Genomic DNA, 27435 nt, shown 5'->3' with positions numbered 1-27435 from the left:
AAGTAGTCACATATCACAGGAAGAATGTTTCAGACTAAAAATAGATCATCCCATGCAACTATTTTGAAGGATGTTAGGTGGTAAATCAATGTGAATGAAGTGGCTCAATCATGAATCGACTCAGGTTCTATGTACAACATATATGTATACAGACATATGTTTAAAATGGAACATCAATCACTCAATCAACTATCGATTGCCAAGTGAAGTTCAACAATATTTCTTTAGAGCTTCTTGAAATTCAATCAAAGTGTTCAAGTATTTGTATTTCCACTTTCTTCAATAGCTTCACAATATAGATTTTCTTTTCCAAACTTCATAAATTGATTCATCATGCCATGATTCATTATTTCAAGATTTTGAGGCCATATCCCTCTTACTTATATTATCAGGGGCTTATTCCCTATCAAGAGTATGCCATCAACATACAATTCCAAATTCAAAATCACAGTCATACCTTATAACACTTCTGAAGTAGACATTTGGATCAACGCATATTCTTGGCTTCACCAGATAACTGTCAATGTAAACATATCTAGATCAGGGAGCTTTCTTTACACAAGTATTTCTACAAACATAATACTTTACCAAAGAAATAAGCTTAACCTTACACAAATCATTGTTTTCAGATCAAAACTAATATCATTTGTATCAAATTCCTTACACCAAGAGATAGGTAGAGCTCTCATCAAGTCATGACTTCATCTATTATAATGCAAACAAATTGTCATTTATCAAACAATATCAATCCAAATTTCATCAAGTCATCCTCATGATCATAATATAAGCCACTAGATGAAATTGCATACACCAGGAATAAGTTATGCAAGTTCCATCCATTCATTATAAGATTACTTCACACTAAATCACAATTATCAATACTTAAACCGATGTGCTAAGAACGAGGAGGCCAATACACTGAACCATTATCAAATACCAATATTAGCCACTGAAATTCATTATGCCCACATATTATTGTCATCAAGTAAAATCATCAGTCATCAAATCAAATCATTGGTCATAAGGTCAAATCCCAAATTCGCTATCATAGTGAGATCTATAGTTCGGAACATATCTCAACATCAAGTCAAAGTTCTAAGTCATTATCAAGCATCATGTCCAAATTCCAAACACTACTTATCTATATTAAACAACCAAATCATGTCAAACTCTTGTAGCACAAACTTCAAACATAATTACATATCTATATGCATGTCTCAGTCACCTGAAAACACAAGTTCAGTCTATATATATTCATATTATAGTAAAAATTCAAACTTTCTTGCTCACAAATATTTTTGTTGTCTGCTCCACATCTATAGGCCTAAATTTTTTTAGGTGTACTAATGATTTTATACACAAACTTCATTCTTGTGTAGATAAATCATAGTCGCACCCACAAGACTTCCATGTAAGCGGTTGGTAGGCTACAATCACACCCTTGAACTTACTTTCGTCTGGCTAAAAGGCTATAGTTGGAATTGTAACCCTAATTCTATGCGACTAAGTCTTATATTAAGGGAAAACTCTCTCTTATTATATCATAACTTTGTTGTCGATCAACAATGACATATATTTGTCTATTCATGCCAATTAATCATACTTCAACAGTAAGGAATATACATATAATGCAAATGATAATAGGAGTAGGGATTTTATGGAGAGATTCTCCCTCTGAATGGGAATCCACTTCAGTCATCTTTATTCAAGTCATTAACCTATCTATAATATTGTCATGCATCAGCAAACTTGTTAGATCATAAAGTTCGACTATATTACATATTCTTCATGGTCATACATGTTAGCATCAACTACTTCACCATTACATTAATATTTCATCAAGGGTTAGTGTCAAATAGATAATATGAGAATACTTCAAGAATCATGATCACAACATTAGTTGTTTGTCATGTAACTCAATCCATCAAGTCAGGGTATTCAATTTTACCATATTCCATAATTACTAAGAACATCAAAGCATAACCATGGTCAACAAAATACCCTGAATATAAATCTCATTGTTACACTTCTATCATCATGGCTACCATTCTCTATATCTATAGTATCAATTTACCATATTTTAGAATCAAGGAGTTCACCTTCTTCATGGGATCAACATATCCAAAAATGATAGATGTTAGCCAGACGAAAAGTATACCAATATATCAAAGCTAAATATTAAGTAGTTTCATAGGGTTCAAGAATTTCATCATGTCTAAGAGGTAAGATACTTTTTCAATATCAAGTGCACCATTTCATCATGAACCCAAATCACTTTCATATGCATGCATGAACCATTTGAGAAGGAGACATTCTCATCATACCTTAGGGCTTACCATGCCATCCAATATTATAGCTGAAAAATAAAATTGAAACAATATACCATGAATACCTTGTACTATTCAAATACCTATGCATCTTTTCATTTGACATAGGAAACTTGTAGCACTTTTCCATCTTTTCATCAAGTGACTCTTTACCTTTTACAACACTAGATTTTATTTCTTGCATCTCAAATGATCCTCAAGAAGGATCCTCTTATTACATCTCATCAAGGAGGTTAGAAACATCCAAATACTGAAATATACATGCAGGAAGTATAAGTAATGATGATAACAATAATTAGATCAATAAGTATAAATAAAAGTAAGGACATAAATAAGCATCATAAATCAGAAATAACCAATTAGAGGTGATCATCTCCCTCTTGAACCAACCTTCAAGAACCATCACTATCTATTGTCCATATGACAACATTTCCTTCATTATTTCAATCAAATTTACCCACAACGAGGCCTAATAGAGATTACCCCACCTAGGGCTTCATCAAATCTATCACAAGTGCTTGAGCATCTTCATGTTGACCATGTTAGATTTCATATCTCAAATATTTTCCATAAACGAGGGTTTCTCTCAAACTCTAGCCTCATAATATCCATCAAACCCTCATACACAAATTACCTAAGGTTTTCTTCAAACCATGGAATTATTTTAGGTCTCCACCACCCTCTTCTTGCTTCCATCAACAGTGTGATCATAGCGTGATCTCCATGACTTTTCTCCTGCCCAGCTCTGACACCATGTTAATTTTTCATAGGGCTATATTGTTCTTTGCTTTGATAATTACATTTCTTCATTAACACATTAAGGTCACCCCATAACATTATAAAATTATTCAGATTCACAAAATTATTAAACAATATATGCAATTATATAGAAATAATAATATCATCATCATTAATGTAGCAGAATACACAGGAACAATATAAGAAATGCATTCACACATAAAGACACTAGGATTGCTCAGAGACCAAGGAAAAACCCATTATGGGGAAAACCCTTTCAAATTCTTCTTCTTCTTAGATTGTCATTAAATGATTCAACAAAGGAGAGAAAAATGATCCATATATTCATCTATGTAAGTAACCAGAAAAAACAAATACAACATCCATAAATGAACCTAACAAAGCTTATACTCAAAAATATGATTATGAAGCCTGTAATGAACTGTCCCTATATGCGGTCAACTTCCGAACCCTACGTTCACTAAGAAAAATATTAAAACTACTGATATTCCATCATTTATGCCTCGATCACATGGAGGAGGATTCATGCAAGCAATTGTAGCAGCCCAATCGCGCCCTTAAGCCTGACATGCGAGCAACTGTGGTCAGATCTAGTCTAAGGGAAGCGAGTGACTGCGATTCTGAAAACCTAACTCCCAGTAGCATGGATGGAGAGTTGTCTGTGTAGCTGGAAGGCTCCAGTCACATGGATGATCTTCTGTGCGAGTGATATTGGTCAACTTTGTCCTATGTTGTGCTTGTGACTATGGATCAAAAGCCTAAAACCGAGATGTGAGCTTTAGACCCTGTAATTTCACCTCAGAGCGAACTTGTTCCTCTGCAGAGGAGCCTTAGATCTATACAAGCCAAAAAAAGAAAGACAGAATAGTGTCTCATGATGGTTTCCAAATGAGGTATAAGTCACTTGTATTTATAGCCTTCCAAGGGTGTCCACTTTTCTTTAGGGTCGACCTTGTCAAATGTGCACATGTGGGCTTTTCTTCACAAGTACACTTTCCCTGATCCAATTCGAGTGATCTTTAGGTTGATTTTGGTCCTCTCCAAAAGAGGAATTCAATGTAATAATTATCTCCATCAAATGAGTTTTCCAAAGTCAAATTTGACCACAACTTCATATTTTAACTCTTGCAACCTAACAATTGGTGCAACTTACAACCTAGCATGTTATCACTTTGCGAGAGTACTTTCAGTTGGTCACATGTGACCCATTCTCCATGGCACTCACTTTGAGCGATTTCCATATTGTACTAGCCATATGTGACCATACCCACTCTAGTTGCACTCTCCACTTGCAACCCCTCTCATTTACATGTGCGACCTATTTTATATATACACTTCTCTCCTCCATTTCACTCCAAACTCTTATTCTCACTCCACAATTGAGAGAGTGGGGATCCCTTCGGACCGGTGATCATGGCCATAGGAAATGTTCCTCTTCACTATCCATTTTAATCATTAATTATTTCAAATTTTTCCACTTGGTTGCTCCCCTCCCACCCAGCTCTGTATATTCCCATGAAATCTCTTAGTTGCTCCCAAACATTTCAAGAGGGCATTCAAAGCCCTCACCACCGTATCACCTCACTTCTAACATTCTCACCAAACCAATTTACCCACTACATGGCTCTACCCCTCTCATTACAAAGCACACTTGACTTTACGACCACTATGCCCTCCTTGTTCAAACTCTTGTCTTCCAATTTCCTATTTTCCATTTCCTCACCTACCTTACCCTTTAATGGTGCACCCCACAATCATATCTAAATTCCCTTTCTTACTCAATACACTGATCCAAATCCCTCGCTTGCACAAGTAATATGGTTTACTTTGGCTGGTGCGCTTGGAGTCCAAGGGTCTATAGTTAAAGTGTATGGTGGAAACCCTTACAAGATCGTCCTAATCTTCCAACTCAGTGACAATGCTTTCAACCCCTTGTCGCATATTCCAACTAGAGTTTGGATGAGCCAATGTCCCTTGTGACTTGTGACTAAATCATAACCTATGACTCAAACCTGCCCTTTATCCAAAGTCACAAGGTTGCAGCATAAGAACCTTGGACATGTGTGACCCATCTTGTGTTGTGATTATGCGATTAGTCTGTATTCACCCTTAATTTCACAATCGCAGCTTCACACTTAAGAAAAACTTGCAACATGTGACTGTGTCGTGTGTTACTACATGTAATCCAAACTCATATAATAGTCACTTCGTTGCATTAGCACACTATCGAGGGCCAATATCTCTTGAAACTTATGACTCTATGACCTATTATAAACTCTAATTTTTCCTTTTAAATTTTTGTGCGACCTATCTCATAATTGGAGTTTATTACCTTCTTCGATGATCCAACTTCCGAACAACTGATGCTTTCATTTTATGACTATGATATTTTATATATGCTTAGTGTTTTTAATTCATGTTAACCTCGTTGTCTTGGGATCACATATTTGAACCTCCAGGTTACATTGACCTTGATTGTATCATTATTTCATCCTTCTCCATAGAAATTGTGTCACCTATGGTCAAGCCACATCACAGGGGTTCAGCCAGAAGTTTAGCTAGAGCAGAGAGAAACATAGAAGGGTTCGTAGATAGCCCACCAACTTTTCTAATTTATGGGGATGTATCACGCAATCTTAAATATAAGACTGACTTCATGGGATATTTATTTCAATTTTTCCAACTAGGATGTTCACAAATATAGAAGATTTCAGGGTTTGCATCAATATTAAAATATATTGGATGCATACGGTAGTTGCACAGCCACCAGTATTCCCATGTGCCAAAACCATTGATTGGATATTAAAATGTGAATATGTCAATCAATAGGCTATCAAAATACATAATGGAGATATTTTAGCCTCTTTTGTTGCTACTAATATTACAAGCTATCATACGCTGCCCAAGTGAGAAGAATATTTCAACACTAGGTGGCTGGCATCTTTCAATGAAATCGTCAAAGATACCAAAGACGTTAAAATCATGGTGGCAAGAAGCCACCAAGTTTAGAGTCGAGCCAAAGCAAATTTATAAGACAAAAGGTTTGAGAAAGGTGTACCAGTTGATGGTTGTTATGATGAATATATTTAAAGGAAGAGATGATATAGATACCTTAGTTGGATCATGGGTGCCCCTGATGCATGCACTTGCCACTAGAGGTACCATATTCAATCGGGAAAACATCTTAGCATCTGTACTCAATACAAATATTCAAAAGGTCAAAAATATATTATGGAAGAAACTTATATTAGGGTTTTTGGTGCATATACGCCTCCTCATGCTCTCCTTCCAATAGCGACAGATAGAGTTCTTTTGCAAGAATTCAGTTACCAATTGGCCACCGGATTATCTGAAACATTATCAAATAGAAGAAAGGGACCTTGGCCTATATTTCCCTTAACAATTAGAGCATATTGTCTTGAAAATTTCAAAGAAGATAAAGTCGAAGCTAAGGAAATAAATGGTTTTAGTTTCATTGATTTGGGTATCCAAAAGTATGCCCCAAGGTGTTATAGGTGATTTTGTCACATCTGGTTAATAGGCCTCCAAACTGGATCAATCATCATCCATGAACATTTTGTCATCATTCCTATAGAAAGGCCTAAGAATGACCTTTCCAAATAACTAAGTTTCTAGGTCTAACTTCCAAAAATCAGTTATTTTAAGGCCCAATGCACCCTACCATCTAGAGACCTATGTTCAATTGCAGGTAGCTTCTTTCTGCATCAGCGTTGATCAACAACAACTTGCTCCTTGTTGGGGTTGCACTGATTCTAGAAATTTGGGAAAATTAAGAAGGATTATAAAGCTTCCCCTTCCAGAATCTTCCATGGGTTGTTTTAACCATTTACCTTGGATAATAATATTGAATCTTATTTGATCCTACCTTGGAGATTTCACCTCTTATCCCTTGAGCTCATCCTCCCATCTTAAGTGGATCTCAAGCCTAGATTGGTAAATGGATAAGAATCTCCTATAAATTTACTGCCATCTACAACATCAGGGTTGAATTTTGGAGATTGATCATGCCATCATGTTGTTTCCTTGAATATAAGAGAGTCGTCATATTTATGCATTAGGGTGACATTGAGGTGTGATTTGTGACAATGAAGGAAAAGTAAACTTGGGGAGATCTCTACAAGATCAACTATTATTCTTGGTTGTAAACTCTCTCCTATTTCTATTAATACAAAAAGTATATTTTTTTCCTACATGTGTTATGTTACATTAACATTCATGTATTTCAATGCTTTGTTGATCCATTGAATAAAATAATTGAACTATGATATGTAGATTTTGTGGATCTCTGGCTTTTTATGAATGTATGTTCATGTTCTAATTATAGAAATCAGAGATACGATTGGAGCTTACAAGACAGGAGGAAAGTAAATGTTGTGAGAGATTCAAAGTAAGCCTCTTTCCCATTCTTCAATTTCTCTAAGGGAAACTCTATATTCTTTTCTTTTTGTTGTTCTAGACAAGTCCACTAGGTCTAGGGAAGATACTTTGTCTGCAATCATAAATTTAGCTCAATAGATTGGAAACTCCATTGGGGATCATTTCTTTCCCTTAGTGGTTTCCTTGACCTTAGCCCTTATTTCACCTTTTGAACAGACCTACATTACCTCGCTCATCTTTGGATTTCCCTAGGAAGACCTTTCTCTGAGCTTGGATTGATTTTTTGTGTCATGGTTTAGCTAGATCCACATCAGTGCTCCCCCTTTTCTAGAGAGAGAGCATTGCAGTGCATCCTAGCCTTCTTGACACCTATGTTATAGAGCACTGGTGCCCTTTTTGCACCTGTGTTGGCCCTTGTTAGATGTAAAAAAAATGCATTTTATGGCTTTCTCTTTGATTTTCTTGGTTCCAGCTGGTTTTTCTTCTATCCCTAAGCATATCTTAGTCTCCGAAAAGCCTTCAGTTTGTTTTATTTTGGTTTTTGTAGCTTTTGATAAGAATTGGCTTACATTTTTCTTTATTCTTGTCTATTAGTTCATTAGCGAATTATTGCTTGATCATTGACTATTTGAAAGAATTGTTATTGTAGTCATAATTTTGTATAATTTCTTTTGTCAATGATTTAGAAAGTATCTTAGTTTTCATCTCATTTGAAAATCAAGAGGATAGAAAAGAAAAATATCATGCATTTTGCATTGCATTTAGGGTTTTGTGTGTGAAATTGGAACTTGGAATAGTTGCATTAGGGGAATTGACTTAACAATTTTGTTTGTTGCATCTTGTATGGTACATCACTCTTTGTTCTCTTCCCTCCCATACATAAATTTTCATTAAAAAGAAGATTTATTTTTGTAATGCTAGATTGCATCTTTAGGATATTCATGTGAAACTCGTGATGAGCCTTGAAAACGAAAACATAATTCAAGATAAACTTTAAATTTTATCGATTCAATCTTAAGGAGGATTCGAAACATTAATGAAAACATCTATAGGTATATGCTAGAGACGTGTTATGGCATCTATAAACATAGGAGTTGTATTGTTTTCCAACATCTCATTCTAGGGGTGTTATCCCATTCCACATATGTAGGTGTATCGAGATGTTATCCATGTACCTATAGGTATATTGGATGGCCCTCCACGCATGAAAAGTATATGGGAATGCTCTCATCATGCGATTAAGAATTATACATCACTAACATGGAGTTCACTTCTGTGTACCGCCAAGTATATTTTGGAGGTCCACCATAGGTTGTTATCCTCACCTTAGGTAACTAATTTGGATGCCTTGTATATTGTGATACACCGAACATAACATTTGGGGAGATTTCATGCCCGCACGTAAATACTTGGTTCCCCAAGGTGGTATATTTCAGTTAATAGTTGTTTGGCTAACCCTTATGCCTAGATTACTTTGTTTGATTTAATATTGTTGTTAATTTTAAAAATTTATTAAACCAACATGGAAGAACAACACCTAACACTGTGTCATCCGCGTAGAATGCAAAATATGCCTCCTTTTCCACTCAAGGAAAATCTAAGTCATCATCAAAAGCAAAAAAATATGAAGACTATTGAATCTAGTGCTTCAGGAGCTACTGCTTTGGTCCTCCACCTGAAATAGATCCACCAAAATCACCCTTTCCTCTCAGTACTGAACCCAAGATTACTTCTTCATTGGTTGGCAAGTCTGACACAATCAAAACAAAACTCCTAAAATCTCATTACATGAGGTTATTGAACCTGACTATACTAAATTAGAGATAACACAACCTGAGGTTATGCAACATGAGGAACCTTAATTATCTACACCTATTACTTTAGGACCTTCCTCTTCTAATCCTTTTTCTTAGACCCAACCAACACCTATATATCTTGGAATCGACGTGAACTGCTTCCACCTGGTCTTGTGAGTATCAAAGAGATTCCTCAGGAAGAGCCTCAACCCTCCTCTCTTATCTAGATAGGGACTCATTTTTATCAGGCCCATATTTTTCCTTCTCCTCATACTCCATCATAATCTCCTTTGTCTAGTTCATTTCCTTTCAACTCACCCTTGATTTTCCCTCAACAACCCCCTTTGGGACAGTTAACCATGACTGAATTTGTTATGGTTTCTTAGCATGTATCTACTACTATGACCGAGATAACCCAAGTTGCAACTTCATCCATGTTTGTAACATCACCAGAGACACATTTGTATGGTGTTCCATCTATCCCACTTGGTTATCAATCTTTTTTGGTACTTTTTATAGCGCAACATCCAGTCCATGGACCTCTCCCATGTCATCTACATCTAGAATATTATATAGCACTTATTTGAAGAGCACTGCATAGTCTTCTCTTCTTCCTCCATCTACTCCTATGGTTTAGTAGCAGGCTGGTCCTTATGTTAGTGGGTATGGACACCTACAATAGCCCAATCCACCTCCTATTTGGAACCCTCCTCTTGGGGGGCAGTTTCTTCCATACACCCCTCCTCTTTCAGCCAGGGGGGAACCTATTGCTCCACATTCATGAATGACTTCTAATGTTTGGCAACCTACCGTGACCGTACAACCTTTTCAGTTGTGGTTTCATCTTTAATCTCTCAACCTGTTCCACCTACATCTTAGATTCTTATTCATCAAAATATATCTCAACCTGTTCAAGATCAAGTTAATGTAAGCCAACCTTTGCAAGATAAACATTTAATTCCACCTATTCCACCAGTATATGGCACCTCTCAAGCCATGTATACCCAACCTTTTCAAGGTATCTTACAATCAAAACCACTTGGTCAGGCCATTCCTCAAATTCAAGTGGGTCAAAATGTCTATGGTATGGCACAGGAATAACATAACCAAACTTATGTTGGAATGATGTAAAATCCCACAGGGAATCTTTATCAACTGTATCAAGGTATACCTTAAATACCTTATGATTAGCAAATCCAAATCCAACCATTTCAACCTTTACAAGTTTATATTGGATCTAGGAAGCAAGGTTATGTGTATTCTGGTTATCGGAATCCTCCCTATCACGAAACACAGATACATGTTGCTCAGGCCATCTCATCTTACTGAGGGTATCCTCCACTGGACCTTAACATGCAGTTTCCAAACATAGAAACTCTTGAATTGTTAGATCTAACTAGGCTCACCAATGATCCCATTTCTCATTCTCCTTGGTGGTCGATTATTCCCATGAAATTTCCTAGTGATAGCCCTAAATACAATGGGAATCCTAGAGAAGGCCCATCTACACACGTGATATGACTTATCATTTGTGGTGTTCTTCAAAACTCTCTCAAGGATGACTCTGTCTATTTGCATATTTTCTAGCTCACATGCACCAATACAATAGAAAAATGGTGTATTGAACTACCACGAGCTTCATTCCATAATTTTATTGCCTTGGCTACCACATTCCTAACACATTTTCAGTGACCTATTCAATATGAGACTGGAATTGAACTTTTAACTAATTTAAAACAAACGGATTCCTCTCACATCTCTGATCACAATCATGGGTGGTGACGTCATCATTGTTTGGTTAAAAATTTTGTTCATCGACACTTTTTAGCTGAATGGTTCATTAAGTCTCTTTTGTCGTCCATTACAGAAGATGTTGATAAGGGCAGAGTTGTGACCGAAGAGAAGGTAAATGCTCATGCCGAGTATTTGGATCTTATTTATACCCAATTTGGCACCCTCTATGATAAAATACCAAATGCTCTGCGACTTTCCAATATTGTTCCTCATCCTCATTGTAAAGAATCACATGTCGTCGATGATGTGATTAGTTTTCTCGGTCAACAATCGAAAAGTAAACCATCTGGTTCAACTCTAGCTATCGCTGCCAAAAACCATCCTTCCACTATTCCTACACCTTTTACTTCCAAAATCAATGTCATCCAATCTTCTAAAGGAAAATCTCAACAACCAAGAAGTAAGAAGAAAGGAAAAGGTAAAAAGAAGAAATATAGTACTCAATAGGATAAAAAAAAGAATCAGTGTTCTAAAGAAAAGTGGAAACCTCGTTGTCCATGTTTGATTTGTAATAGAGAGAATTTCACTCACGCTTTTACACATCGAGCGGGAGTGAATCAATTCCTTATATCATCCACTACACCCGTTGTGTTGAGATATCCATTTTTGAATAAAGAGACCAATATGGTTTCTTGGGATTCCTCTTCCTCTAACTCGGTTTTGATGCTTTCCTCTACTAAGCTGAAAAATTATGTTATGGTGGCCACCTGAAATAAACATTATGGTAATGTGAATCCCCCAAATGGAAAGGGTACTGATCAACCTATTGGTTTGACTGCATCTCCATCGGATCTTGCTCCAAATGCATTTCCTACAAAATTAATAATTAAGCCTCCCAAAGGGGTTATCCATAAATCTACATTCAACACTCATACAAGAGCTGCTTAGAATTATAACATAGTTGAGGATCTAGCTCAGGGTCCTTCAACTATGTCAACTCTCGAGGTGTTGGAAAATTATCCAAATTAGAATAAGGCTTTGCTTTCCACAATTGGATGTATTGATCCTTCAGATTCCATCCTAGTAATAGTTAACCATGAGAATTATATGCCTTGACTTCCAGCACAATTAGCCTTCACGATTCAAGTTATTATTCACAGTATGAATATCCAGCATTCCATTGTGGATGAAGGAGCCTTAACCTATATCATGTCCCTATCCTACTAGAAGGCAATTTTTTCTCCCCAATTGAATTAGTCACCAATTATTCTGAAGGCTTTTGATGGAAGAGGCTTCAAGCCCTATGGAATCCAGTTGCACATGTCAACATGATATCATCTTGTACTACTCAAGTTGATCCTTGGGTAGTGCCATAGGTGTCCAATATTGACACTATTGGTGACCACATATCGCTCAATTGCATTGAGCTCGACTATGAAGCCATATATTCAGCTTGTGAGGTGAAGTATACCCTTTTCTCTTTGATAAATTGGGTTGAAATTACTTAGATGATGACACGTCCTATGATTCCTTCTCTTGTACATTTTCTACTCATGAGAGCATCATGGAGATCATGATTCCAGATGATGCGTTGTGGGATGATCATCATCATCTTTCCTCCTTGCCAGATTCCTTTGAGGATAATATTAATGAACTAAATTGGCCCAATGTTTTTATGATGTCTTTGAATTTTGTATCCATCCATGGTATTGATTCTAAAAAGAATTTGTTGAATATTAAAGATACTATCCCTCTCGACATTTTGATCAAACCCAATATTGTTGAGAATGTACATATTAGTGCCTCTTGCTCTCTTGATGAGATCAATACCTATAAAGCCCTTTTCTAGGAGTTTCAAGACATTTTCGCCTAGTCTTATGAAGATATGTTAGGTATCGAACCAAACATTGGTGTACATGAAATTAAGACGTATCTTGATGCTGAGCTAGTTTGGCAGCACCTCCATTCGGTTCATCCCAAGAAGGATGCCACTATTAAAGCTGAAGTTGAAAAACTTCTACGTGTTGGTTTCATTTACTGTTATGAAACCAGCTCACAAAAATATAGAAAAGATAGATCAACAACTTAAAAATCAGCCTCTTTGAGGGAAACCTCCTTTACATTACACAAATGAACAATTCTTCGATGATACAAATGACAAGACCTCCTTTCTATAAATAGGAGTCTAAGGGGTCCTAATACAATCAAAGCCTACATAAAAATAATATTGTGGGGACAATAACAATATTTGGGTTCTTTGGGGCATAATAATGACAACACGGGGACAATATGGGCACAATAATACAATAAGGGGGTTGCACTAATAACAATAAGGGGTTACACTAGTAGTATAGGGACATAACATGCCCCTCTCCTTCAAAAAGTGTTGTCCTCAATGCTTGAGTAGTTCTAGATGCTTCTGTAGAAAATTCTCATCCTCCCATGTGGAATCGTTAGCAGGTAAGTTCTTCCACTTGATGAGATACTCTAAAATTGATCAATTTTGTAGTTGTTGATTTCTTGTTTTTGTGACTGCTTTGGTTCCAATATGATTTTTCCTTCCTCTTCAAGTTTTGGAAATATTGTTTGAACTAGGATCTTCTCACCTATAACCTTCTTTAAGCATGAAAATGGAAAATTGGGTGCACTTGGGAAGATGCAGGAAACTCCAATTTCTATTCCATAGTACCAATATTTTGTAACACCTTGTACAAACCATAATACTTTGGTGATAATTTATTATCCTTCTTAGCTTTCTTGGGGGAAATTTGTTTGTATGGTTGTAGTCGTAGAAATACCTGGTCACCTACATCAAAACTTATTTCAATGCGATGTTGATCTGCCTATTATTTCATTCTATTCTGCGTCAAAGTGAGGTTATCCTTTAAGAGTTTGAGAACTTGTTGATGCTCGATGTGATATTTTACTGCTTGAACCTTAGAATTTTATTTTAAAGATGATGTGATGGACGATGGATGATATCCATAAAGTGCCATAAATGGGGTCATTTTTGTTGTAGCATGGAAGGATGTGTTATACCACCACTCAGCCAAAGGAAACCACTTGAGCCATTATGTTTGTTTATCAGATATAAAGCAATGAAGATATCCTTCCAAACATTTGTTCACTATCTCAATTTTCCCATCAGATTGAGGATGATAAGATGAGCTATGAGCTAACTGAGTACCCAAATTGATCTGAATTTGAAACTACTTGTAAATGGTTTGCAAGGTATTCAATTCAGATATATACATGTTAAAAAAACGTCTGTCTTGGAGAAAAGAAACAAATGAAATTTTCAGTTGTTCATGACCCATTTAAGTATAGCAAATTTATTTCCTTTTACTGTTTAACACACTAAAATGAATTTGTTCTGCAAAATAAATCAACCACAAATGCAAAAGAAGTTGATGAAGCAGTTCACCCCTCCTCGGCTACGTCTGCTGGGTCCAAGGCTCCCAAATGGGCCTGTCCTTGTTTTAATTAAATGCTCAAATTGAATATATAGCTGAATAGAAGAATCTACAGGTGGAATAGATGGTAAAAACAGATTCAGAATACTTGAATTCTTCAGGATTGACTACTAGTTCACCTCCAATGGATACCTGCAACCATATACAGTCTTCACAATACTGGGCCCTAGTGGCTCCTAGAACTTTCACGGCTCCAAAACCTCCAAAAATGACCTCAGATGGCTGTAAGACCTACACCAATGGCTTCAGAAGGTCGACGATACCCAAAATCAAAAAACAATTTGTCCAAAACCGCCTTTCCTAGCCAAAGTTATGTCCATTTATTCCCCACTGCCAGTTGCCCTTGAAAAACTCCAGTTAACTTTAGTTGGTTCCAGTTAGGCCCGCCAAATATGGCAGGACCACCCAAATTTGAAACTCTGCCATTGTTCCCGCCATCTTAACCACGTGTTAGCTGGTTGTTAAAATTGCATGTGACCGAGCGGGCTTGGCGGTTATGCTGCATTGAATAATGTGCCGAGCCTTTTGAATTAACAGTTGTGAACTGACTGTTTGTCCCCACATTCAATGGACATATGACCACGTTGAAATGTGACTGTATGCCTTTACCTGCTGGCAGTTATGGGGCTTATGCCTTGGTCATGGGCGTAGGGTCATATGGACAGGGTTGGCCCTTAGGGGCTAGCCCCTTTAGGGCCCCGCCATATCCTTTTTTAAACCTTTTATATACATTGTTTCACCTATTTAACATGACTCACCCGTATGGTGTAGTGGTAAGACGTTTGGCTGGTGCGGAGGAGGTCGTGTGTTCAAAACTTGCCAATGCCAAAAAATTTTACATTGCGCCCATAGGATATGATGACGTCATCCTGAGCCACGTGGCGGCCTCTGGGCTTGCCACGTGGCAGCTTGCTATTGGCTGCTCAAATGGAATATTCCAAGGAATATTCCAAGGAATATTCTGTGGAATATTCTTTTTTTAATTTTTTCTGAAACATTCAAAATTTCAATGTTACTGAGAAATTCTTCTTTTTGCCATAACTTTCTCATACGGCGATCGTTTTTCGAACCATTTGTGGCACCAGAATTAGGAGGACGAGCACTTTCTAGTTGTTCAGCTTTGAACTAGTTTTGAGCATTTTAAATTTTGAGCATTTTATGACACTTAGGACATGAGCACCTGATCACGCCTCCCCATTGGGAAGCTTTTGGACCCCAAAAGCCTTCAACTACCTGTTAAAGAGGTGAGGGTATAGCTCCCTCACTCTGTCCACCTCCATCCACTTTGCCTTGTTCGGTTTGCTGCCTTTGAAACCAACCCGAACATAATCTACACTGCCCCTCCTTGAAGTGCATGTCCTTCTGTCAAGGATTGTATCTTCTTTCAGCTCATCTAAGAATTCTGGCGAGAAATCTTCTATAGATGGCAGCTGAACAACACTTTCATGATCAGCAATCAAAGGAGGTTCATACAAACGTAAGTTCTCCACATTGACAACAGAATACATTTGCATGTAGGAAGGAAAATCTAATTGAAAATCATTATTTCCAACCTTCTTGAGGATTTTGAATGGACCATAACGAATAGGCTTCAGCTTTTTACCTTCTCCTTGCATCCTTTCCTTACTAATGTACAACCATACCTCATCCCCTTCTTGAAACTTGTGATCGACTCTATGTTTGTCGTGTCTTTCCTTGTACTTGCCTTGGCTCTTCTCAACCTGTTCTTGAATTTGCTGATGTATTTGCTGAATTATTTCAATGAATGAACGAGATTTGTCAATATCACTATGTCCCTCAATGGCAACATCTTTCTCAAGAATGAAATCAAGAGGTTAATTTGGCAAGTAACCAAAACAAGCTTCAAACGGTGAGGTGTTTGTGGAAGAGTGCTTGGCAAGGTTGTAAGCATGATGTATGTCGTGCAAATGTTCATCCCAAAGCTTAGGATGCTTGCTGCAATATCCTCTCAAGAGGTGCACAATGGTTCTGTTCACAACTTCTGTTTGTCCATCTATTTGCGAATGGAAAGCAGTGCTTTTCTTCAACTTTGTGTCCATCATCTCCCATAGGTTGGACCAAAAATTCCCCACAAATCTGGAATCCCTGTCACTAATAATGGAAGTAGGCAAACCAAAGTGAATCCATACATGATGAAAAAATAATTCAGCAGTTTGTTCAGTAGTTATAGTTTTCTTACAAGGCATAAGTATACACATTTTGCTGAAACGATCAACTACTATATATAAATAATCATGCTGCTTTCTAGATTTTGGCAAACCTCCTACAAAATCCCTAGAGATGCTCTCCCATGGTCTAGAAGGTACCAGCAAAGGAGTATACAAACCAAGCTTCCTATTACTAGGTTTGCTTGTAGCACATAATGAACATCCTCTTATGAACCTTGAAACAGAATCTACCATGCGAGGCCAATAGCAATACCTCTATAGATGTGCAACTGTTTTGCTTACCCCAAAATGGCCAGCAATAAGAGAAGAATGAGCTTCTCTTATGACATTTATTCTCTCCCCCTATGGTATACACAACTTTCCCAAATGAAACAACAAATTGTTATGCATGTGATAGTCATTTTCCTCTACATGATTCCCTTTACTCAAGTTAGCATACACATCTTTAAAGTCATCATCAGATGCATATTGTTCTATGTAACTATCATGTACAATGGAATCATTCTTAAGTAAAGTAACAACACCAATAATAGGCCTTGAAAGCATATCAGCAACTTTATTCAAAGTACCTTTCTTGTACCTTATTACCAAATGGAATTGTTGCAAGAAGCCCATCCATCTGAAGTGTCGTGACTGTTGTAACTTGCTTTGTGATTGCAAGTACTGTAAGGGCTGATGGTCGGTATGTATAACAGTTTCTTTGCCCATCAAATAGTGTTTCCACTTTTTTACACTTTGCACCAATGCATACAACTCCTTATCATATGTAGGATAATTTACAACAACACCATTAAAAGTTTTAGAATGAAAAGCAATAGGCTTACCATGTTGTAGAAGAACTGCACCCATGGCATAATCACTAGCATCGGTTTGTATCTCAAATGGCTATCTCAAATCCGGTAATGCAAGGACTGGAGCTGAACTAATCTTCTCTTTCAAAGATTCGAAAGCTTTTTGCTGCTTGCCTCCCCATTGGAAAGCATGCTTCACACTTGTCACTGCATGCATAGGAGCTGCTATAGAAGAGAAGTTAGAGATGAACTTCCTCCAATATTGAGCTGCACCCAAAAAACTTCTTACCTCTGTTATGGATTTGGGAGTAGGCCACTTCACAATAGCCTCTATTTTAGCAGGATCTATTCTCAAAGAACCTCCTCCTACTATGTGTCCCAAATAAACCAAAGAAGTCTTTCCAAATTCACACTTTGACATTTTAAGAAATAACTGATTCTTCTTCAAAACATCAAGTACTTTCTTAACATGCATAACATGATATTCTCTAGACTTGCTGAAAATTAAGATGTCATCTAAGTAGACAATAACGAAATCATCAAGAAAAGGACGCAAGACATCATCCATTACCCACATGAAAGTTGCAGGTGCATTGCACAAACCAAACGACATCACAAGCCACTCAAAGAGTCCTTGTTTGGTTTTAAAGGCTGTCTTCCAAATGTCACTTTCTTCAATTCTTACTTGATGATATCCACTGCGCAAGTCTAACTTAGTGAAATATCGAGCATCCTTCAGTTGGTCTAACAAATCATCTATCCTTGGGAGTGGATAACGATTCTTTACCGTTATCTTGTTCAAGGCCCTGAAATCAACACACATACGCCAAGTGTCATCTTTCTTTGGAATCAATACAATCGGTGACCCACATGGCGAAGTACTTGGCCTTATGAAACCCTTTTCCAACAATTCCTTGATTTTCTTCTTTATTTCAGCATTCTCCATAATAGACATGCGGTACATGCCTATGTTTGGAAGAGGATAATCTGGATGAAAATGGATTTCATGCTGAATCTCCCTCTTAGGAGGCAAACCTGTTGGCTCTTGAAACATCTCATGATATGCATCAACTACATCATACAGTTCTGACTTAAGCTTTGGATCAAAATTGTCAAATGACTCATGATTCACATCAACCTTGGGCTTAATCATAAGAAGAACAAAATTCTTACTTGAATTGACTAGCCTTTTTACCTGTCCTACATTCACCATCGCTATATTTGTCTTCTTGCGATGAGCTCTAACAATGAACTCCTTGCCATCTTTGAAAAGATGATATTTGTTTTCATGCGATGAAAGATAGCTTTCCTATCAAACAAGTAAGGACTTCCCAAAACAATTCCTGCTATATCAAAAGGTACCACATCAAGTTCAACTGTGTCAATAAAATGTGCAGTAATTGCAAAGCGCAATGTGCACTTTCTTGAAACTTGTAAATTTGCATCCTTGCAAATCCATCCAAGTGGATATGGCTTCGGATGTGGAACAGTCTCAAGTTTAAGCTGCTTGACCAAGTCCTCTGATATAAGGTTTGCTTGTGACCCACTATCAAAAAGTGAGTCAATTTTAGTATGTTTTGAAATCACCCTCACATGAAACAGTTCAATTCTTTCTTCCTCATTAGGAGCTTGTACATGGCAGTTTGAGGTACTAGTGCTGGCTTGAGTTTCAATTTCTTTTCCCTTCAAGATTTTCAAACCCATGGCTGCAATTTTGGTTTCATCACCTGAATCATACCCTAAATCCTGTGGTGTAGATGTAGTAGCAGCAGTTTTCTATTTCCCTTTGGATTTGTTAAATTGAGGTCTTTTTTCAGGATGTAATTTCTAACAGTTTTTCTCCTCATGGCCTGGTTTAGAACAATGTTTACAGATCACTTTCTCACTCTCGTGTTTGACAGATGCATTCTTTTTTCCCTTTCCCTTGGAGGTTTTCTCTTTGTTCTTCCCCTTTGGGGGCTTGTTTCTACCCTCTTCAAATGTGTTTTTCCCCTTGCCTCTAAATGGGTAGCTTGGACACAAACCTCGTCCAGGCTAGTAGGGTTAAACATCAAGATGGTGTGTCTAAGGTAGCTATGCAAGCCACCAATGTATTTCAGCAAGGTTTCCTGGGTCTATAAATCTACCCCTAACAAGAGAGCTCTTCTCATGAATTCTTGGGTGTAGTCTTGGACACTCTGACCCTTAAGTTGTTTGAAATTTTTCCAGTTCATAATGGCTTTCTGCATGTGAGCAAGAGGATAAAACTGTTTTTTAATGGCTAACAGAAATTCAGGCCATGTTAAGGTAACCTTACCAAATTTCTTGATCTCCTCTTTAGTCTTGGCCTCCCACCAGACCAATGTTGCTCCATCCATTCTCAAAGAAGCCAACTGAATCTTTGTGGCATCATCATGCATATTCTGGATCCTCAAGTATACTTCCAACTGCCTAATCCAGTTGTCAAGCTTTTCTGCATTCACTTCACCGTTAAACATAGGTAATTCAAATTTTAAATCATGCTTCAAAAAAGGACTTTTTCCAGAGGATCTATGCTTATGCACAGAAGAAGAAGACGAGGATGAAGAGGAAGAAGGTGACGATGGGGGTGGTGGATCACCATTACCTCCATGTCCTTTATTGGAATGATCATCATCCTTCTTACCTCCTGAAGAGCCCTCTCCTTCATGTGGATGTTTGGACCCTTCTCCAGCCAATTTCTCATTTCTTTCTTGGTACAATATCCTCACCATTTCAGTGAGGTCCAAGAAAGCCTTTCTGAAGACTCTTTCTTCTTCTTTTGGATCCATGTCTGCAGGAATTTCTCCTTCATGTGCAAACATTCCTGAAGCTTCTGTTGAGACTCTTGAGGGTGAAATTGAAGGTGGAGGTGATGGCTCTCTGGCCTTCCTTGACTGAGGATTCTCTCGTTTTCTAGTCAACTGTCCTTCCCCTCTTTTAAGTTTCAACCTGGTAAGCATCAATACTTGCAAGACAGTTAGAAGATCTTTGCACAAAAACAATCAAAAGACAACTACACTAGAGATTGACTGAAAGAGCATTTATCTACTTTGCAATTGTATAACAAGAGCATTTAAAAGGCTTCCTGGCTTGTTTCAGGCTCTGTCTATAGCTTATTTGACTGCTTTTGATACAAAGAAGCAACAACATAGCTCTGATACCAACTTGATCTGAATTTGAAACTACTTGTAAATGGTTTGCAAGGTATTCAATTCAAATATATACATGTTAAAAAAATGCCCATGTCTTGCAGAAAAGAAACAAATGAAATTTTCAACTGTTCAAGACCCATTTAAGTATAGCAGATTTATTTCCTTTTATTGTTTAACACACTAAAACGAATTTGTTCTGCGTAATAAATCAGCCACAGATGCAAAAGAAGTTGATGAAGCAGTTCACCCCTCCTGGGTTGCGTCTGCTAGGTCCAAGGCTCCCAAATGGGCCTGTCCTTGTTTTAATTAAATTCTCAAATTGAGTATACAGCTGAATAGAAGCATCTACAGGTGGAATAGATGGTAAAAATGGATTCAGAACACCTGAATCCTTCAGGATTGACTACTGGTTCACCTCCAATGGATACCTGCAACCCTATACAGTCTTCACAATACTGGGCCCTAGTGGCTCCTAGAACTTTCACGGCTCCAAAACCTCTGAAAATGACCTCAGATGGCTATAATACCTGCACCAATGGCTTCAGAAGGTCGAAGACACCCAAAATCAAAAAAAAAAATTGTCCAAAACCGCCTTTCCTAGCCAAAGTTATGGCCATTTACTCCCCACTGCCAATTGCCCTTGAAAAACTCCAGTTAACTTTAGTTGGAGCCAGTTAGGCCCGCCAAATATGGCGGGACCACCCAAATTTGGCGCTCCGCCATTATTCCCGCCATCTTAACCACGTGTTAACTGGTTGTTAAAATTGCATGTGACCGAGTGGGCTTGGCGATTATGCTGCATTGAATAACATGCCGAGCCTTTTGAATTAATGGTTGTGAACTGACTGTTTTTCCCCAAATTCAATGGACATATGACCACGTTGAAACGTGACTGTATGCCTTTACCTGCTGGCGGTTATGGGGCTTACGCCCTAGTCATGGGCGTAGGGTCATATGGACGGGGTTGGCCCCTTTAGGGCCCCACCATATCCTTTTTTAAACCTTTTGTATACATTGTTCCGCTTATTTAACATGACTCACCTGTATGGCGCAGCGGTAAAACGTTTGGTTGGTGCGGAGGAGGTCGCGTGTTCAAAACTTGCCAATGCCAAAAAAATTTACATTGCACCAATAGGATATGATGATGTCATCCTAAGCCACGTGGCAGCCTTCTGGTTTGCCACGTGGTAGCTTGCTATTGGCTGCTCAAGAATATTACAAGGAATATTCTGTGGAATATTCCAAAGAATATTCTGTGGAATATTCTTTTTTTTTTATTTTTTCTAAAACATTCAAAATTTCAATGTTACTGAGAAATTCTTCTTTTTGCCATAACTTTCTCATACGGCGATCGTTTTTCAAACCGTTTGCGGTGCCAGAATCAGGAGGACGAGAAATTTCTATTCATTCAGCTTTGAACTAGTTCTAAGAATTTTAAATTTTGAGCATTTTACGACACTTAGGACATGAGCACCTGATCACAAATATTCCAACTTTTGTACTCCAAAGCAACATTTGGAGCCTTTTGCATATAATTATTTCTCCTCCAATAGTTTGAGAAACCTATCAACATGTTGAACATGATCCTTCCATGACTTGATATAGATTAGTATATCATCAAAAGGTAATAACAAAAAATTTCTAAGGAAGGGTTCAAAAATGGAATTCATCAAACCTTGAAATGTAGAAGGTGCATTGTTAAGGCCAAACGGCATGACCAAAAATTCATAATGACCCTCATGAGTTCTAAATGTTCTTTTTGGAATGTCTTCAGTATTCATTCTAATTTGATGATATCCTGAATGAAGATCCAACTTGGTGAAGTAAATTTCTCCATGCAATTCATCCAATAATTCATCAATGACAAGAATGAGAAATTTATATTTAATAGTAGGATTTTTGAGATCCCTATAATCTGGACACATGTGACATGATCCATCCTTCTTGTGTACCAATATCATTGGAGCAGAGAAAGAACTTTGAATAGGTTGAATTATACCAACCTCTACCATTTCTACAACCGTACGTTCAATTTCACTCTTTTGGGCATATGGATATCTCTAAGGTCTGATTTTTGGGGAAACACTTCCTGGAATCAAATGAATAGCATGATCATGATCATGAATAGGTGGGAGGCCTTTGGGAGTCTCAAATACCTTGGAATGATTGTCCAAAACTCTTTGGAGATCTGGAGAAATAGAAGATTTCAATGTGGGAACCTCTAGTGAACATAATTGTGAAATTATGCCCCATTGTTCTTTCTTTAGAAGCTTTTTCATGCTGTTAGAGATGATTATCTTTCCTAGTTTCCCTTCGATACCCCTTAATTCAACTTTCTTTCCTTCCCAAAAAAAAATCAAGAAAAGCCCTTGAAAATTAAAATCTATCGTACCCAAAGATTGTAGCCATTGGACTCCTAGTACAACATCTACACCACCCATTGGAATGGAAAGCATTGGACTATTCAACACATATTCTCCAATGGATAGCTTGATATTATGGTACTTTCTAGAGAAATTTATGTTTCCTCCATTTGCAACCATTACTTGACACTCTGGTGCTGGATATAGGAAGCAATTCAATTCCTTGGCTATCTTACAATGAATAAAATTATGGGTACTATAAACACTATTACCCTTTTCTTCTTGATATGCTCTTCTATCGCGAGAGTTTGAGGAGTGGTAAGTCTTGTCAATGCATTACAAGATATGGTCAGATTTGTTAGGGTCCTATAATTATAGGAAATCTGATGATTTAGATATTATTTGTTGCACTCATGATGAAGCTTTTGGCTTGCTAACTTGCCCCGCTTCCTCTCCATTTTGCATCATCCTTTACTCAACGTCCTGCTTTATCACCCACTTTCCTTGTTAATTCATCTAAATATTACCCGAGCATAAGTCGAATACCTACTTTCAAATCATTAAGAATAGTTTTGTATGACAAAAAATGTTATATATTGTAGAGCTTCTGGTCTTAAAGCCTTAGATTTTATTGAAATTTACATAAAAAATAAGCCCAAAAGCTTCGCTCCCACTCCATCTCCATACGACCTGCGTTCACAATACCTAAGCCTAGCACACCCAACACCAAGCACAAGTTGGTAGCCTTGGGATTATTTTTGTAACTATGGGCTTATATAAACCATCATGAAGAATTTTCCCTTGTGAATGTGGGATAAAACCCATAAAGTATACATATATATATATATATATATATATATATATATATATATAATCATATATATATATAGATATATATATATATATATATATATATATATATATATATATATATAGATATATATATATATATATATATATATATATATATATATATCTATATATATATATATATATATATATATATATATATATATATATATATATATATATATATAATCCCTCTTTTTACCCCTTATTTCACAAAATCCTATTAATATAAAGTTTTAGACTTTATATTAATTTCTCCACTAAGCCTATACTACCTCTTCCTCTGCAAAGTAAACCAATGGGTCACCCCGCACTAAGAATTAAACCCCCTTCATTTTTATTTTTCTCAAGATTTGTAAAAATAAATAAACTGTTAAAATTCCATATCAGGCACTTAGCTCATCCAACACTTAACATTTCAAATTCACACAATATGGGTGGTTTTACGCGGGGCCCATTTTGCTACGTGGCAACCACCAGATGGTATCACGTTCTTTCAAAATAAAACCATTTACCACTTTCACACGATAAACCACTTACCACTCGAGTTCACCCACCCTAAATTTCCTTGCGATTTTCACCTATCCTAAAGTTTCTCCATTATATATTTTATATCCTAAGGTATGGTGGACAGGAAAATTATCAAATGTATGTTACTGGAATTAGGGTTAATTAAGTGAAATATCAGAGATATGAGAAAGCTGTAAATTACATTGCTATAGGAAAAACCATACTTGAGAGAAAATAATATAGGGATATAAGGCTAAGTTTGTGAAATGGAATTCAAATGTAAAATGTTTTTACATTTACAGGCAAGTGTAAAATCATGTTGCAGGTGAAAGGGAAAAAGGAATTTACAGGTGCAGGTAAAATGAATTTACAGAGGAAAGTAAAGAACAAACAAGCCATGGTTTTGTAAAACCATCGAGGGAAAAAGGAATTTACAGGTGTAGGTAAAATGAATTTATAGAGGAAGGTAAAGAACAAACAAGCCATGGTTTTGTAAACAACACATGGTTTTTTGTTAATTAAATTATGGATTTCATTTTAAAATATTTTGGAGATAGTATTCAAATCTATCTATCTATCTATCTATCTATCTATCTATCTATCTATATATATATATATATATATATATATATATATATATATATATATTCCAAAATATTTTGTGACACTAATCGACATAAGATAGAGGAAAGCAAAGTCACAGGATCAACCAGATCTGAGGAAAATCTCAGATTTGAGGAAAACCGCAAATTTGGGTCCACATCCTAAATGTTCCCACTTCTACAGCAACAACATTTGCACAACACTTCACCAAGTCTATAATTTTGCAGTAGTTAGAGTTTTTTAGTTTAGCTATAGTCTAAAAATGTCCTGTCTATTAGAGACAACATTTATGTAAACAATTTATAAATTTTTGTATAAATACTTCACATTTTGAAGTATTCAAGGGGATGATTTTCTAAATAGTTTGATATTTGTAATTTTCTGGAACCTGAGGGTGATTGTACCAGTTTCAAGCTAGCAGATTTGATTGAGAAATAAAGCATCATATTACAGGATTCCTGTGTTGAGCTACTCCAGTAAAGTATTTTCCAATGTCCAGTTATTTTCTGAAGTTTTCACTATCACATGTTTTCTAAATCTTAATGGTATAACAAGAAGCATATTTCAGAACATGTCTAAAAGCACTCTGTCTTAAACTGTTTTCCATTTTTATGTTTTCCTCTGATATCCAGATTAGGGAATTCTTAATTGCTCCCTAGTTTCAATTGATTCATCCATAATCTGGTTCAGAGGATTCTTAATTTCCCTCTGATCCTGATTGATCTCCCTTCCATTTCTTCCATGATCCAGATTGAGGAATTCTTAATTGCTCCTTGATTCTAATTTTTCATCATTCAACCTAAAGATCTGAAATGGCTCAGTTATTTTCCCTGTAAACATTTCCTTTAGAAACTTGATTCTGCTCTGTTGCTTGACTTTTGACTCCATAGCCCAATGGTAAACAGATCTGCATCTGTCCATCTGAAGCAGTAATCTCCCCACCAAACCAAAATCAATCAAAACCAATCAGTCCCACATAGCTAGCCTAAAACTTTTCCAAACAAAGTTAAATCTGAAAGAGAGAGCCCTCTCTGAAGCTGGCAGGGCTAGATCCTAGCTTCCAAAGTAGGTTTGTAGTTACCTCGGTGATTTCTTTCTTCAGCCTTGAGAAATTTCTAAGTGATAACAAGATTCATTTGTTCTTTCTATGTGATTGGTTCTTGGTGTATATCCTCTTCTTTTGACATTTCTTCTTCCTTTTCTTGCTCCTCTTCCCCATCTATGTAAATTAATTTCTTCTCAGCGCACTTATGACCTTTAGGGTATTTTCTATCACAATTGTAACAAATCCATTTTTCTCTTTTTCCTTCCAATTTTTGTGGTGTCAACCTTGTAGGTGGTGAAAGGCTAGGAGAAACAACACTTCCATTATTATGGTTGTGGTTCGTACGCTTCCTTGCTTCCATAATTTTTCTTTCCATTTTTCTTTCCAACATGAATGCCTTCTCCAATGAATCAAGTTCCCAAAGGTGAACCTCATGTTGGGTGTTATCCTTTAAAGTCCCTATGAACACATCAATCATATGCTCCTCTGGAATCTCTTTTACCCTTATATTCAATTTTTGGAAGTACCCAATGTGCTCCATCATTGAACCCTTTTGTTTGAGATTTATCAATTGGCTAAAAAAGTGTTTCTTTTTGTATCCTCATAATGTGCTATCATTTCTTCCGTAAAAATTGTCCAAGTGACAAATTGTTTATGAGAGCAAAGCCATCGATACCATACAAACTGATTTGGTTCTAAATATAAAGTTGCAATGCGCACCTTTTGTGTGTTTTGCACATTATGGAGATCGAAATATTGTTCCATTTGTAGTATCCATGTTATGGGATCCTTGCCATCAAATTCCTCATATCAATATTTGGAACATGGTGGGTCTTTAATCCAACCTTAGAATCTATGAAATCATGATTAACATTTATTTTGTTCTCATCATGAGTTTCCATTACTGCCCTTTCGTCATTAGTAAGCATTTCATGTAGCAACTTTGTCAAATATGTCTTCAAATCTTCCATGTTGCCTTTAATTTTTTCTTCTATACCATCCATCTTAGCTTCCATGCCCTTTGAATTCCTTCAAACTAATTTTTCAAACAAACTTATGAAAAACCTTAAAAAAACTACACATTGTTTTTCACTTTGTAGGAGCTCTATATTAAATCTATTGTATCTCTTTAATTTTGGATATCCAAGGTCTGAAATTGCATCCTATGGTAGCCCTCTGAGCCCTTTTCCAACCCCATAGTTCTGATCAAGATTTGATTCTCCAAGGAAGAGTTATGCTAAATCTCACACGATGACCTGACTATAGACTAGTTCACTAGAGAGAACTTGTACGAAGTTCCATGTGTCATTGTTTCAACCTTAGGACCTGAAACCAATATACAACAAACTACAATACTTCCTATTTTTGTAACATTTTACGAAATTTCAATTTGATGCTCAGAGAGAAAGTTATGATGATTTTCCCCAGGTCACCTGTTTGGGATGT

The sequence above is a fragment of the Pinus tabuliformis genome, chromosome 4_1 (assembly GCF_031772625.1).
Source record: "Pinus tabuliformis cultivar Carrire ecotype Pingquan chromosome 4_1, CPIR1, whole genome shotgun sequence".
Taxonomy (NCBI): Eukaryota; Viridiplantae; Streptophyta; class Pinopsida; order Pinales; family Pinaceae; genus Pinus; species Pinus tabuliformis.
The sequence above is the reverse complement of the archived record's forward strand: the minus strand, read 5'-3'. Positions refer to the sequence as shown.